Raw genomic sequence first — 12,677 nt, 5'->3', positions numbered from 1 at the left:
AGCACATTCTTCTGAAACATCTGGCTTATGTAATAATGTTATTGAACTCTCTGGGATACACAGTCAACAAAAAGAAATCAAGGCTAATACCCTCTCGAAGATAATTTTCCTGGGTGCCAATTTGGACACAAACACCCAGATGGCCTACCTCACGCCAGAGAAGCAGGGGCAACTAATTCTATACTTCAGAACACTAGCAAATTGCACCAGGCTGACTGCAAGGAAAATCCTGCAGGCTCTGGGATTCATGGCATCTTGCATCTTACTAATCCCATGTGCAAAGCTGCATATGAGAAAACTACAATGGTACCTGAAAACATATGGTCTCAACACAGCCACAGTTTGGAAACAATAATACCACTAATTCCATGTCTGCAAAAGGAATTTCTGTGGTGGGCTCAAGCATGTCAAACAAACACAGGTCTTCCATTCAGCAAGCCTCAAGCAAATCAAGTCATCACAACAGACGCCTCGGACTACGCCTGGGGGGCGCACATGACAGACCGGTGCATTCAGGGCAAATGGTCCCAAAAAGAAAAGCACCTTCACATCAATCAAAAAGAAATGCTAGCAGTAATAAATGCTATTATAGCTTTCAAGGACCTTCTACAACCAGGTCAACTATTGATAAGAACGGACAACACCACAGTTATGTGGTACATAAACAAACAGGGAGGAACACATTCTTACCCCCTATGCAGACTGGCCATGTCACTTTGGAACATGCCCATGGACTTTACAAATGGAACTACAAGCACAGTACTTGCCAGGTAAGGAAAACACGCTGGCAGACAACCTAAGCAGCAATATGACAGATCCACATGAATGGAAATTGCATCCAAAAGTTTTTACACAAATAATCCAGGAATGGGGAAGGCCAGACATAGATCTCTTTGCCTCCCACAAGAATCATCAATTGACAAAATTCTGCTCAAGGATCTTCCATCCAAAAGCCTGGAGAGTGGACGCTCTTTCCTTCAGTTGGACATCAATGACAGTTTATGCCTTCCCTCCTCTTCCTCTGCTGCCCAAAGTTCTATTAAAGACCAAAGTAGACAGACCAAAGATGATCCTCATTGCTCCGGAGTGGCCAAGACAACACTGGTACCCACTCCTGAGGAGCCTGACGCATTCCCCACCATGGACCCTGCCTCTAATGCCTCTTCTTCTGACTCAGCACAGTTTCAAAACTCTTCACAGCCAGCTAAAAACACTCAATCTAGCCGCATGGAAGATTCCTTAGCATCACAACAGGCCCTACTCTCCAAGGAGGTGCAGGATGTCATTTTGGAGGCCAGAAGGCCATCAACTAGAAAAGCTTACTCCGCAAAATGGAAACATTTTTGTGTCTGGAATGAGAAAAAGGGCCAGGATCCTGGAAAACTGAATTTACCTCAAATACTACAATATTTGGCTGACCTGCTAAGCAGTGGACTGACTTTCTCCTCCATCAAAATCCATGCATCAGCCATTTCTGCAGAATACAACACTGATCCACCTTTATTCTCCCACCCTCTCCTAAGGCAGTTCCTCAGAGGGGCTAAGAATTTAAGGCCTTCAAGGAAACAACCAATACCTGCTTGGGATCTTAATTTCATTCTGGAAAAACTGACCTTGCCTCCCTTTGAGCCAGCTGCCTCATCAGATTTGCAATATTTGTCCTGGAAAACAGCTTTCTTTTGGCTATCACCTCAGCTCGTAGAGTTTCAGAACTACAGGCTCTCATGGCCGTCCAACCTTTTATCATCTTCCATCAGGACAGAATTTCCTTACGAACCAACCCGTCCTTTATGCCTAAAGTGGTATCCAGGGTAGCTTTAAATCAGGCCATACATTTACCTACTTTTTATCCTAATCCTCAAAACAAAGGGGAGAGAATACTACATTCTTTGGACATCCACAGACAACTGCGTTTTTATCTGGACAGAACAAAACCTTTCAGAAAATCAGAACAGCTCTTTGTGGCCTATGCGGTAGGAGCTCAAGGGAAGCCAGTTTCCAAACAGACGATCTCAAAATGGATAGCCCACTGCATATGCTTTTGCTATTCCTTTCATGGCAAAACTGTTCCTACAGGCATTAGAACTCATTCCACCAGGGCCACAGCCACCTCTGCAGCATTCCTCAGAGGAGTTCCTACCAAGGATATTTTGGAAGCAGCCACTTGGAGTTCTGTGCATACCTTCTCCAAGCACTACAACCTACCATTATACTCCAAATCTAGAGCAGGCTTTGCCACTGCAATCTTGCAGGGCATTTTGGCTCCTCCTAGTTCCACCTAGTGCCTACCACCCCTTTCTTAGCTTTGGGATTCTACCCATCTGTTATGACTGCAGCTGTATGCACGATGAACATAGTACAGTTTTGTACCTATCATAAATGTAGATGTTCGAGTGCTAATACAGCTGCTGTCCAGGTTTCCCTCCCTCCTTCCCCTCTTGGGACAGGCCTATAGGCTAACACATCCTCTTACAATCTGAATGGGGTGTTCTTTTATGATGTATTTGCTTGCAACTACTGTATTTGGATTATATTGCACTGCATTATCACACAAATTTATGTATTGCCTTCCTTCTGGGGGCACCTGACATCTGGGGCAAGAAAAACTGAAGAAAATGGCATTGGCTGGTTCTTTTATACCCCTGTCGCTCTGACGTGAGGGAAGAAGCGACGACAACCAACGCCGGACCTAGACTTTGGAATTCGACCGACCGAGGACCCGCCTGACGGCAGGAGAACCCATCTATTATGACTGCAGCTGTATTAGCACTCGAACATCTACATTTATGGTAGGTACAAAACTGTACTTTTCTCTTGTTTTACCTGTATTTGCCAAGTATTGACCTTTTTCTTTCAGGTTATTGCCCCCCTTCCTGGGGTGAAAAGCTCTGATGTTTTAGCATTCTCACTTTATTTTATGTGGCTGTCTGCTCAAGCTCCTGACTGTTGGTGTTGAAACGTGCCCTTATGCTTTGAAAATCTGACTGGTTAGTCCTATTCTTGGCAGGATGTACCCCTAATAATTTGTGTTCTACTGCAGCATTGATCTGTTAGAACATCTACACTAATGATACATTTACTTACAAACTGTACTTTCTCTGTTACTCCGTCACTCTCTTGTTTTAATAAGTGCCCCACTGTCCCTCATACCTTCCTATTCCATTTTGGTGTTGGCTGGTGCATTGCCATATCTAGCTCTAGCTTCTCCTTCACTTTTCCTCAAAACTTTTTTTTATTTTCAGTTAAAATAACATTTACGTAGTATTTTTAAATATCATTTTAAACAACTATATACAATATTTACAATAGCCTGACTTTCAATTATATACACTGTACGTTATTAAATATAGAATTAACAGATCAGTTATCAGAGATACAATATTGATTATTGCAGAGCGTCCAACAAAGATATGACTTTCTCCTTCACTTTTCACTGCTGTCTGCACCTGTCCTTCCATCCTAGCTTCTTTAGCCTTGTCCTGTCTTTTATGGCTTTGTCACACTTTCTTTCACATTATTCATTGATGTACTTTCCGGGACTTCTGTAACAGCCCTACCCCACACCTTTTCCCCTGACCCTGCCTTATGGCCTCCTGTTGCATTTTTCCCTGCAGTCCTTCTCTTTCTTCCTCCTGTTGCATTTTCCTCTGCAGTCCTTCTCTTTCCTTTCTCACTAGTAGCCAGTCCATTACCGTCTCTAGCAGCCATGTTCTGCTTGAAGCTTTCCCTTTTTCCTGACATCCTCTTATCACCCTCTCAGATGACTCGCATCCTGAGCACCTCACAATTTTTTGATAACCATTTCATGTTGTCTTATTCTTGATTCCTTGACTTTGCATCAGTTGTTATACCTCTTTTGCTGCCATGCAGTAATTATGTTCTGTTAAATTTCCTGAGTACCGCACCATTTTAAGTAGTACAACCTGCTGAATGTTTTAATAGCTGTGATATCCCCAACTGATCACTGTGGTTATCTGTAGTCAGGCTGTGCTTCGATGTGTAAGATCAACCTGATAAACATTAGTGGTTGCATGTAATACACAAGCTGGAAATAAAACATTTTAAAAAGCTGCTATATGGTGGTGTTGTGTCTTTCGGCTTTTTCCCGGTTAGGGGTCACCACAGCGAACTCCAGTCCGCTAATGATTGGCAGTTGATTTTTTTACGTGCCGAATTGCCAGCCCTGACGCACAACCTTCAACGAAGGTATGCCCATTCACGCATGTCTCCACGCAGAAGACGCTCTAGCTGAGAATTGAACCGGACAGCATCTTACTGTGAGGGGACAACACTACCGCAGCACCACCACCGCAATAGGTGGAAATAGCATCTTATCAGAATGGCTACACTGTCCATATTTTGGAATGAGAATGGCTTCATTGGTATAAACAAAAAGGTAAAAGAGTATTGAATGACATTAAGAAAGGCAAAATGCAAATAGCAATGCTAGGAAGGAAGTGAGCATGTGAATTTGATAAAGGATTGTGGGATGGACAATCAGCAAAGTATCAGGAACAAAGGAAATTGGTAGCATTTGTACTAATTGCCAGAGGAGCTCCAATAGTGACAGAAGAGGAAAAAAGAATGATGATCGTACATTTGTGGTAGTAAGGGGCTGATGGTAAAGGAGGAGGATTATGCTGGCATACATTTGTATTCTACCTAAAACTGCTATTATGGATCTTAAGAAATTTTTCAGATAATTAGCTTTCAGCAGGGAATATTATTTACAGGTGGGGACTGAAACTTGATTTGCAACAGTGAGTATGTATCTGGACACCTACAAGTTAATATATAACAAGAGAAGAAATTCATGAAAATATTTGGTATGGAAGACTTGAATTCAGTAGTAGAAAGTTGGAGAGAATTTACATATTATTTCCCAAGGTCCAGTAACTAGGCTAGACTAGACAGAGATTGTATTTTACAGGAATATGTGCATTTAATTGACACACATCAGTTGTAATTTCAGATCATGTGCCAGTGGCATCTAAGTTAAAAATGCAGGGTAAGGAACTACAAAAGAGACACTCACCCCCCCCCCCCCCAACTATTAAAAAATAAAGCAGTTTAAGGAATGCCTAGTGATTAATTATTCAAGGGTTATTAGGAAAGATAGAAATTTCGTCAGAAGTTGTAGCTAATGAATGGAATGCATTGAAAGTGGAGTTTAAAAACAGAGTAGAAATAAAAGAAAAGAGATGGTTAAAAAGTGACAGGAATTAGAGGGCCGGACAAAGGTAAAAGCATTGCAGAATAAGGAGAATCTCACAGAGCAAGAAGAGGTACAACTGCAGAGTGCCAAAGAGTAAATAAGGGAGGGATCTGGATAATCTGCATGAGGTTTGAAAGACTGATGTAAAGCAACAGTTTTTTGATAATGATTCCAGAGCACAAAAATTTTTAGCACAATGGCTTGGGCAACAAAAAGCAGAAAGGGTTGTCTCCAAACTTAGGAAGTCTGTAACAAGATAAATAACTAGAGATCCTCTAGAGGTATTAGAGATATTTTGGAAATTTTATGAAAATTTGTGTGGAAAGCAAGAAACAGTACAAAATTTCCAACGTAACAAAATCCACTCAAGGCAAACTCAACATTCTGGTGCTTAATGCTAGGAGTCTAAACATGAAACTGCACTCCCTGGAAGCACTCATCACATTGGAAGATGTTGATATCTGTGCAGTCACTGAGACATGGGTCAAGGCCACAGAGAGCACCCCGGCTGAATACCCTACCACATTATTGCTAGCTGTAGGTCCCCCACCATGAACCAAGAAAAGCACGCCACCTATCTGGACTTACTTCAGTCACTCACCGTACAGCCCAACATCTTAGTCATCGAAGATTTCCACTATCCTTCCATCGCCTGGGTGACATACATGAGCATGCTCGCCTAGAGGTTCCTGTACTTTATCAACACAAATGCTCTGAAGCAAATAGTCTGTACCCCCGCAATGGGCTTAACTGTCCTAGACATAGTACTCATCAACATGGGGTGGGGGTCACTGCACTCCCCACTGTGCGATTTCCTCCCTGGTGAGGTTGAACCATAAATCAGTCTCGTTCGAAGTAACTATTGAACCTGTCACCACCACAGGAGCAAAAAAAAACTAAAAAACCTTTTCCAGTGCAAACTACAGTCTACTGAGCAATGGTATAAAAATGTTTATACCACCACAATCACAGACAGTGACTACTATGGAGGGGTATACACAAATGCCCTGTATAAACACTTAAGCAATAGTATAGACTTGGCTGTACCTGACTAGATTAAAATAAGGTCCTCCTAAAAAGACAAGCCAGCCTTGTAGACCTCATGTATAAACAGATTATATAACAAAAGGAAGAAAGTGATGTCTAAGAGCAAGAGGGAACTGATGCAGCAAAGGAAGAATTTTCTCCACAGCTTGAACAAGCAAATTAAAAATCTTGTAAAGTTCTCTAAAGTTAATTGCGAAGCTAAAATAGCATCTCTAGCTAAGGATAGTCATAGTCCAAAATCTAAAAAGGAGTGCCTAGCTATGTGTCAAATTGTGGTGGTAGATGGTACAACTCGTACTATAGCAGAGGAAATTGCCATCCTACTAGCTGACAGATTTGGTGCAAACTTCACCCCCTGTCCCCACCAGCCACAAGCCAAAGCTTACCTGACACCAGTTTCTGCCTAGTATTTCTAGAGGTCTGGTCATGTCTGCACTCTCCAAGGCCAAATACACTGTGCAGTCACTGAGACATGGTTCAAGGCCACAGAGAGCAATGGGGACCAGGTAACATCCCAGGTTGCTTATTAAGCAATCTAAAACAGGACCTTGCAGACCCACTTGGTGTTCTGTTTAACCATAGTCTGAGAACTGTCTTTCTTCCAGCAGAATGGAGAACAGCAACAGTACTCCCCTTGCACAATGGAAGACCATCAACCGACCCTGGGAACTATAGACCCTTAAGTCTAACCAGCCTCATCGGCAAAGCCATGGAAAAAAATCATCATGGACCTTATGTACAAAGACATAGGCGACCTTCAAACTCTAGACCCAACCCAGTTTGACTTTAAGGGGAGATCATGCTTATTAAACCTAATAGATTTCTTCGAGAAAGTCACCAAAGCCCTGAATGAAAGTATCTTGAAGTAGCCAAGCCTTTTGACACAGTACCTGATTGGGTATCATTGAGAAACTCTCCTAGCTGAGAATTAACCTGTATGTCGTTAGATTGGTAGCCGTTTGGCTCACTGATAGAACACATACTTTCAGAGTTGGTGACTCCACCTCTACAAATAGACTCGTCACCAGTGGCATACCAGAAGGATCTGTGCTGGGCCCCTTACTGGTTGGAGTCTATTTCTTGGAAGTCCAGGCTAAAGTAGATGGCCTGTGGCTTACCAAGTTCTTTGATGATTGCAAATTGGGTGCAATCATTGAGTGCCCCAATGATATTAACATATTACAGGAGGAGCTAACTCAGACAAATGACTGGTGCCAAAGTCACGGTCTAAAACTAAATGCAAAAAAGTGCATTATTTTCCCCTTTGGCAAAGTGGAATTCCCTGCTAAATACAATATTGACAGCACCCCCCCCCTAATGTCAAACGCAGTGGTGCAAGATGTGAGAACACAGATGGCAATCTGAACTTCGACCACCAAGTGTCCACAGTGGTAAGGAAAACCTTCTACGTTGCACATCTCATAAGTAAGGGCACTCACATTCAGGTCTAAGGGTGTTATAACTCCACTGTACTCGACCCTCATCAGACCATTAATAGAGTACAGTGCTCCCTTCTGCATGTACCTCACCGGACACCTCTAGCAGCTGAAGAGACCACAGAGGTTTCTCACCAAGAAAATACAGGGCCTCCAAACCATGACTTATGTGGATAGTCTGAAAACCCTGTCACTGTACTGTGTATCATATAGGCTGCTGAGAGGTGACTTGTGCCTGGCCTACAGGGCAGTCTCTGACCATGTCTTGATGGATGTGCTGCACATCTACAAGTCAAATGGCACAAGAGTCATATTTTGGAATGAGAATGGCTTCATTGGTATAAACAAAAGGTAAAAGAGTATTGAATGACATTAAGAAAGGCAAAATGCAAATAGCAATGCTAGGAAGGAAGTGAGCATGTGAATTTGATAAAGGATTGTGGGATGGACAATCAGCAAAGTATCAGGAACAAAGGAAATTGGTAGCATTTGTACTAATTGCCAGAGGAGCTCCAATAGTGACAGAAGAGGAAAAAAGAATGATGATCGTACATTTGTGGTAGTAAGGGGCTGATGGTAAAGGAGGAGGATTATGCTGGCATACATTTGTATTCTACCTAAAACTGCTATTATGGATCTTAAGAAATTTTTGAGATAATTAGCTTTCAGCAGGGAATATTATTTACAGGTGGGGACTGAAACTTGATTTGCAACAGTGAGTATGTATCTGGACACCTACAAGTTAATATATAACAAGAGAAGAAATTCATGAAAATATTTGGTATGGAAGACTTGAATTCAGTAGTAGAACGTTGGAGAGAATTTACATATTTCCCAAGGTCCAGTAACTAGGCTAGACTAGACAGAGATTGTATTTTACAGGAATATGTGCATTTAATTGACACACATCAGTTGTAATTTCAGATCATGTGCCAGTGGCATCTAAGTTAAAAATGCAGGGTAAGGAACTACAAAAGAGAAACTCACCCCCCCCCCCCCAACTATTAAAAAATAAAGCAGTTTAAGGAATGCCTAGTGATTAATTATTCAAGGGTTATTAGGAAAGATAGAAATTTCTTCAGAAGTTGTAGCTAATGAATGGAATGCATTGAAAGTGGAGTTTAAAAACAGAGTAGAAATAAAAGAAAAGAGATGGTTAAAAAGTGACAGGAATTAGAGGGCCGGACAAAGGTAAAAGCATTGCAGAATAAGGAGAATCTCACAGAGCAAGAAGAGGTACAACTGCAGAGTGCCAAAGAGTAAATAAGGGAGGGATCTGGATAATCTGCATGAGGTTAGAAAGACTGATGTAAAGCAACAGTTTTTTGATAATGATTCCAGAGCACAAAAAGTTTTAGCACAATGGCTTGGGCAACAAAAAGCAGAAAGGGTTGTCTCCAAACTTAGGAAGTCTGTAACAAGATAAATAACTAGAGATCCTCTAGAGGTATTAGAGATATTTTGGAAATTTTATGAAAATTTGTGTGGAAAGCAAGAAACAGTACAAAATTTCCAACGTAACAAAATCCACTCAAGGCAAACTCAACATTCTGGTGCTTAATGCTAGGAGTCTAAACATGAAACTGCACTCCCTGGAAGCACTCATCACATTGGAAGATGTTGATATCTGTGCAGTCACTGAGACATGGTTCTGCACTCCCTGGAAGCACTCATCACATTGGAAGATGTTGATATCTGTGCAGTCACTGAGACATGGTTCAAGGCCACAGAGAGCACCCCGGCTGAATACCCTACCACATCATTGCTAGCTGTAGGTCCCCCACCATGAACCAAGAAAAGCACGCCACCTATCTGGACTTACTTCAGTCACTCACCGTACAGCCCAACATCTTAGTCATCAAAGATTTCCACTATCCTTCCATCGCCTGGGTGACATACATGAGCATGAGCATGCTCGCCTAGAGGTTCCTGTACTTATCAACACAAATGCTCTGAAGCAAATAGTCTGTACCCCCGCAATGGGCTTAACTGTCCTAGACATAGTACTCATCAACATGGGGTGGGGGTCACTGCACTCCCCACTGTGCGATTTCCTCCCTGGTGAGGTTGAACCATAAATCAGTCTCGTTCGAAGTAACTATTGAACCTGTCACCATCACAGGAACAAAAAAAAACTAAAAAACCTTTTCCAGTGCAAACTACAGTCTACTGAGCAATGGTATAAAAATGTTTATACCACCACAATCACAGACAGTGACTACTATGGAGGGGTATACACAAATGCCCTGTATAAACACTTAAGCAATAGTATAGACTTGGCTGTACCTGACGAGATTAAAATAAGGTCCTCCTAAAAAGGCAAGCCAGCCTTGTAGACCTCATGTATAAACAGATTATATAACAAAAGGAAGAAAGTGATGTCTAAGAGCAAGAGGGAACTGATATGCAGCAAAGGAAGAATTTTCTCCACAGCTTGAACAAGCAAATTAAAAATCTTGTAAAGTTCTCTAAAGTTAATTGCGAAGCTAAAATAGCATCTCTAGCTAAGGATAGTCATAGTCCAAAATCTAAAAAGGAGTGCCTAGCTATGTGTCAAATTGTGGGGGTAGATGGTACAACTCGTACTATAGCAGAGGAAATTGCCATCCTACTAGCTGACAGATTTGGTGCAAACTTCACCCCCTGTCCCCACCAGCCACAAGCCAAAGCATACCTGACACCAGTTTCTGCCTAGTATTTCTAGAGGTCTGGTCATGTCTGCACTCTCCAAGGCCAAATACACTGTGCAGTCACTGAGACATGGTTCAAGGCCACAGAGAGCAATGGGGACCAGGTAACATCCCAGGTTGCTTATTAAGCAATCTAAAACAGGACCTAGCAGACCCACTTGGTGTTCTGTTTAACCATAGTCTGAGAACTGGCTTTCTTCCCGCAGAATGGAGAACAGCAACAGTACTCCCCTTGCACAAAGGAAGACCATCAACCGACCCTGGGAACTATAGACCCTTAAGTCTAACCAGCCTCATCAGCAAAGCCATGGAAAAAAATCATCATGGACCTTATGTACAAAGACATAGGCGACCTTCAAACTCTAGACCCAACCCAGTTTTACTTTAAGGGGAGATCATGCTTATTAAACCTAATAGATTTCTTCGAGAAAGTCACCAAAGCCCTGAATGAAAGTATCTTGAAGTAGCCAAGCCTTTTGACACAGTACCTGATTGGGTATCATTGAGAAACTCTCCTAGCTGAGAATTAACCTGTATGTCGTTAGATTGGTAGCCGTTTGGCTCACTGACAGAACACATACTTTCAGAGTTGGTGACTCCACCTCTACAAATAGACTCGTCACCAGTGGCATACCAGAAGGATCTGTGCTGGGCCCCTTACTGTTTGGAGTCTATTTCTTGGAAGTCCAGGCTAAAGTAGATGGCCTGTGGCTTACCAAGTTCGGTGATGATTGATTTAATTGAATTAATTAACTGAATTAATGCATACAGGCCTGTAGAGAAATCTGTGATACCAGGTCAGTATAGGCTAGGTACACTTACAGTAGCTTTGTTTCAGTTGCCTGTGCACAAGTGTGATGATCTTTTCATGTTCTCAGGTATAGGCCTTGGTAGTTACTTCAGTCCTCAGGTTATAGAAGACATAGGTGAGGAAGGAGACAACAGCTGTGAGGTACTACCAGTTTCCTTGTGTAGAGGTGTTCACTAGCAGCCCTGGCATTAACAGCAATTTGTCAGATTCTCCATGGCTGTTGAAATGCTTCAAGTTGTCTTGGTGACAGTAAACCTGAGGTGTTAATGTTAGTAATGTGTGATAAAAATAGCAGGTACAGGGCAGGTGTGCTGATAGCTAGCTCTGTCCATTTGATATACACAAACAACCTGGAAAGTAGCAGCCAAACAAATAATAATTCTGGCCAACTATTAATGACAGTTACATGATGCTTGACTTTAATCTCCCACCTCTCCAACAGTAAAAGGGATTCACTGAAAGGCTAAATCCCTTGGAAAGGAATGAGATCCTCATCTGGTGTTTGTCAGGTGCTAAGTTGAGGAGTAAATGAGTCATGAGTTTGTGTTAATTGGTCAGATTAAGGGAGACAAAAAGAGAGACTGAGAGAAGAGAAAACAAAAAAAAACAGACTCCCTTCTTTTTGAAGATTGAGAAAACATCTTGAATAAGAAGCCTTTGCTTCCATGAAGTGATGGCAGCAAATTACATGTTTCTATATTGTGAGTTATTTTTCCTTCTGAAGCAGAAATATGTTTTGTTGTTTCAGCTGCTATGGTGTCTATACGTTTAGGATGAAGATTCCTCAATTCCTCTCCATAAGAGGCTGCTTAGCTGCATCTGTATGAACTTGGGGTTTGGGTGTGGATAAATTGTTCTGCCAAGAGCCTGTACTAACTGCTGAGCCTACAGAGGGCTGCAAGGGTTTGGCTTTTTTAAATATACTTTTGTTTTGGACCAGTTTCCTTTCACTCTGCTTTGACTTTTCCATCCCTCCCCCATATACCTAATTTAATTATATATACTGTGCATATACAATACTGTCTGCACTGCATTTTTGGTTAGTTGTGTAACTTGTCATCCAGTTTGAATACTATCCATTGTGTCAGTTTTTCCTGTCAAATGTTTACTTAACTTGCTTGAAAAACATTCTAAATATTCATCACTATGAATGCATCCACTTGGAAATGTCAACTGTATTATCTTTTGTCTGTAGTATTCTTCTGGGCTGAGCCTAAAAATGGCCCACTGGGATCAGTGTTCTATCCCGGTAAACAAATGAAGATGAAGCATCAGTTGTCTTTTCTGATTGACACGGATAACTCATTACTAAAATAGTTCTGCCACCACAGTCCACTGGCATGTAATTGGTAGTAGTAGTCTGTTAGGACTCTTGATAGTTGGCTGCTGTTATAAATGAGTTCTGGTGGACCAAGTATTCATGAATGCATTGCCAAGTGCAACATCACCACTGCTGTTAGCTGTGTAATGGTTGTGCT

At 41.8% G+C, this 12,677-nt stretch overlaps 1 protein-coding gene across 2 annotated transcripts in view; it reads left to right on the top strand.

Annotated features, from left to right (window-relative positions):
- Positions 1-12,677, top strand: part of GOLGA3 (golgin A3) — a 1,508,539-nt gene that overhangs the window by 1,461,630 nt on the left and 34,232 nt on the right. The gene's annotated exons all lie outside the window — the stretch shown is intronic.

Source organism: Protopterus annectens, chromosome 4.part0 (genome assembly GCF_019279795.1).
Source record: "Protopterus annectens isolate FY-2018-M chromosome 4.part0, PAN1.0, whole genome shotgun sequence".
Lineage (NCBI taxonomy): Eukaryota > Metazoa > Chordata > Ceratodontiformes > Protopteridae > Protopterus > Protopterus annectens.
This window is presented reverse-complemented; position numbering and strand designations above follow the sequence as displayed.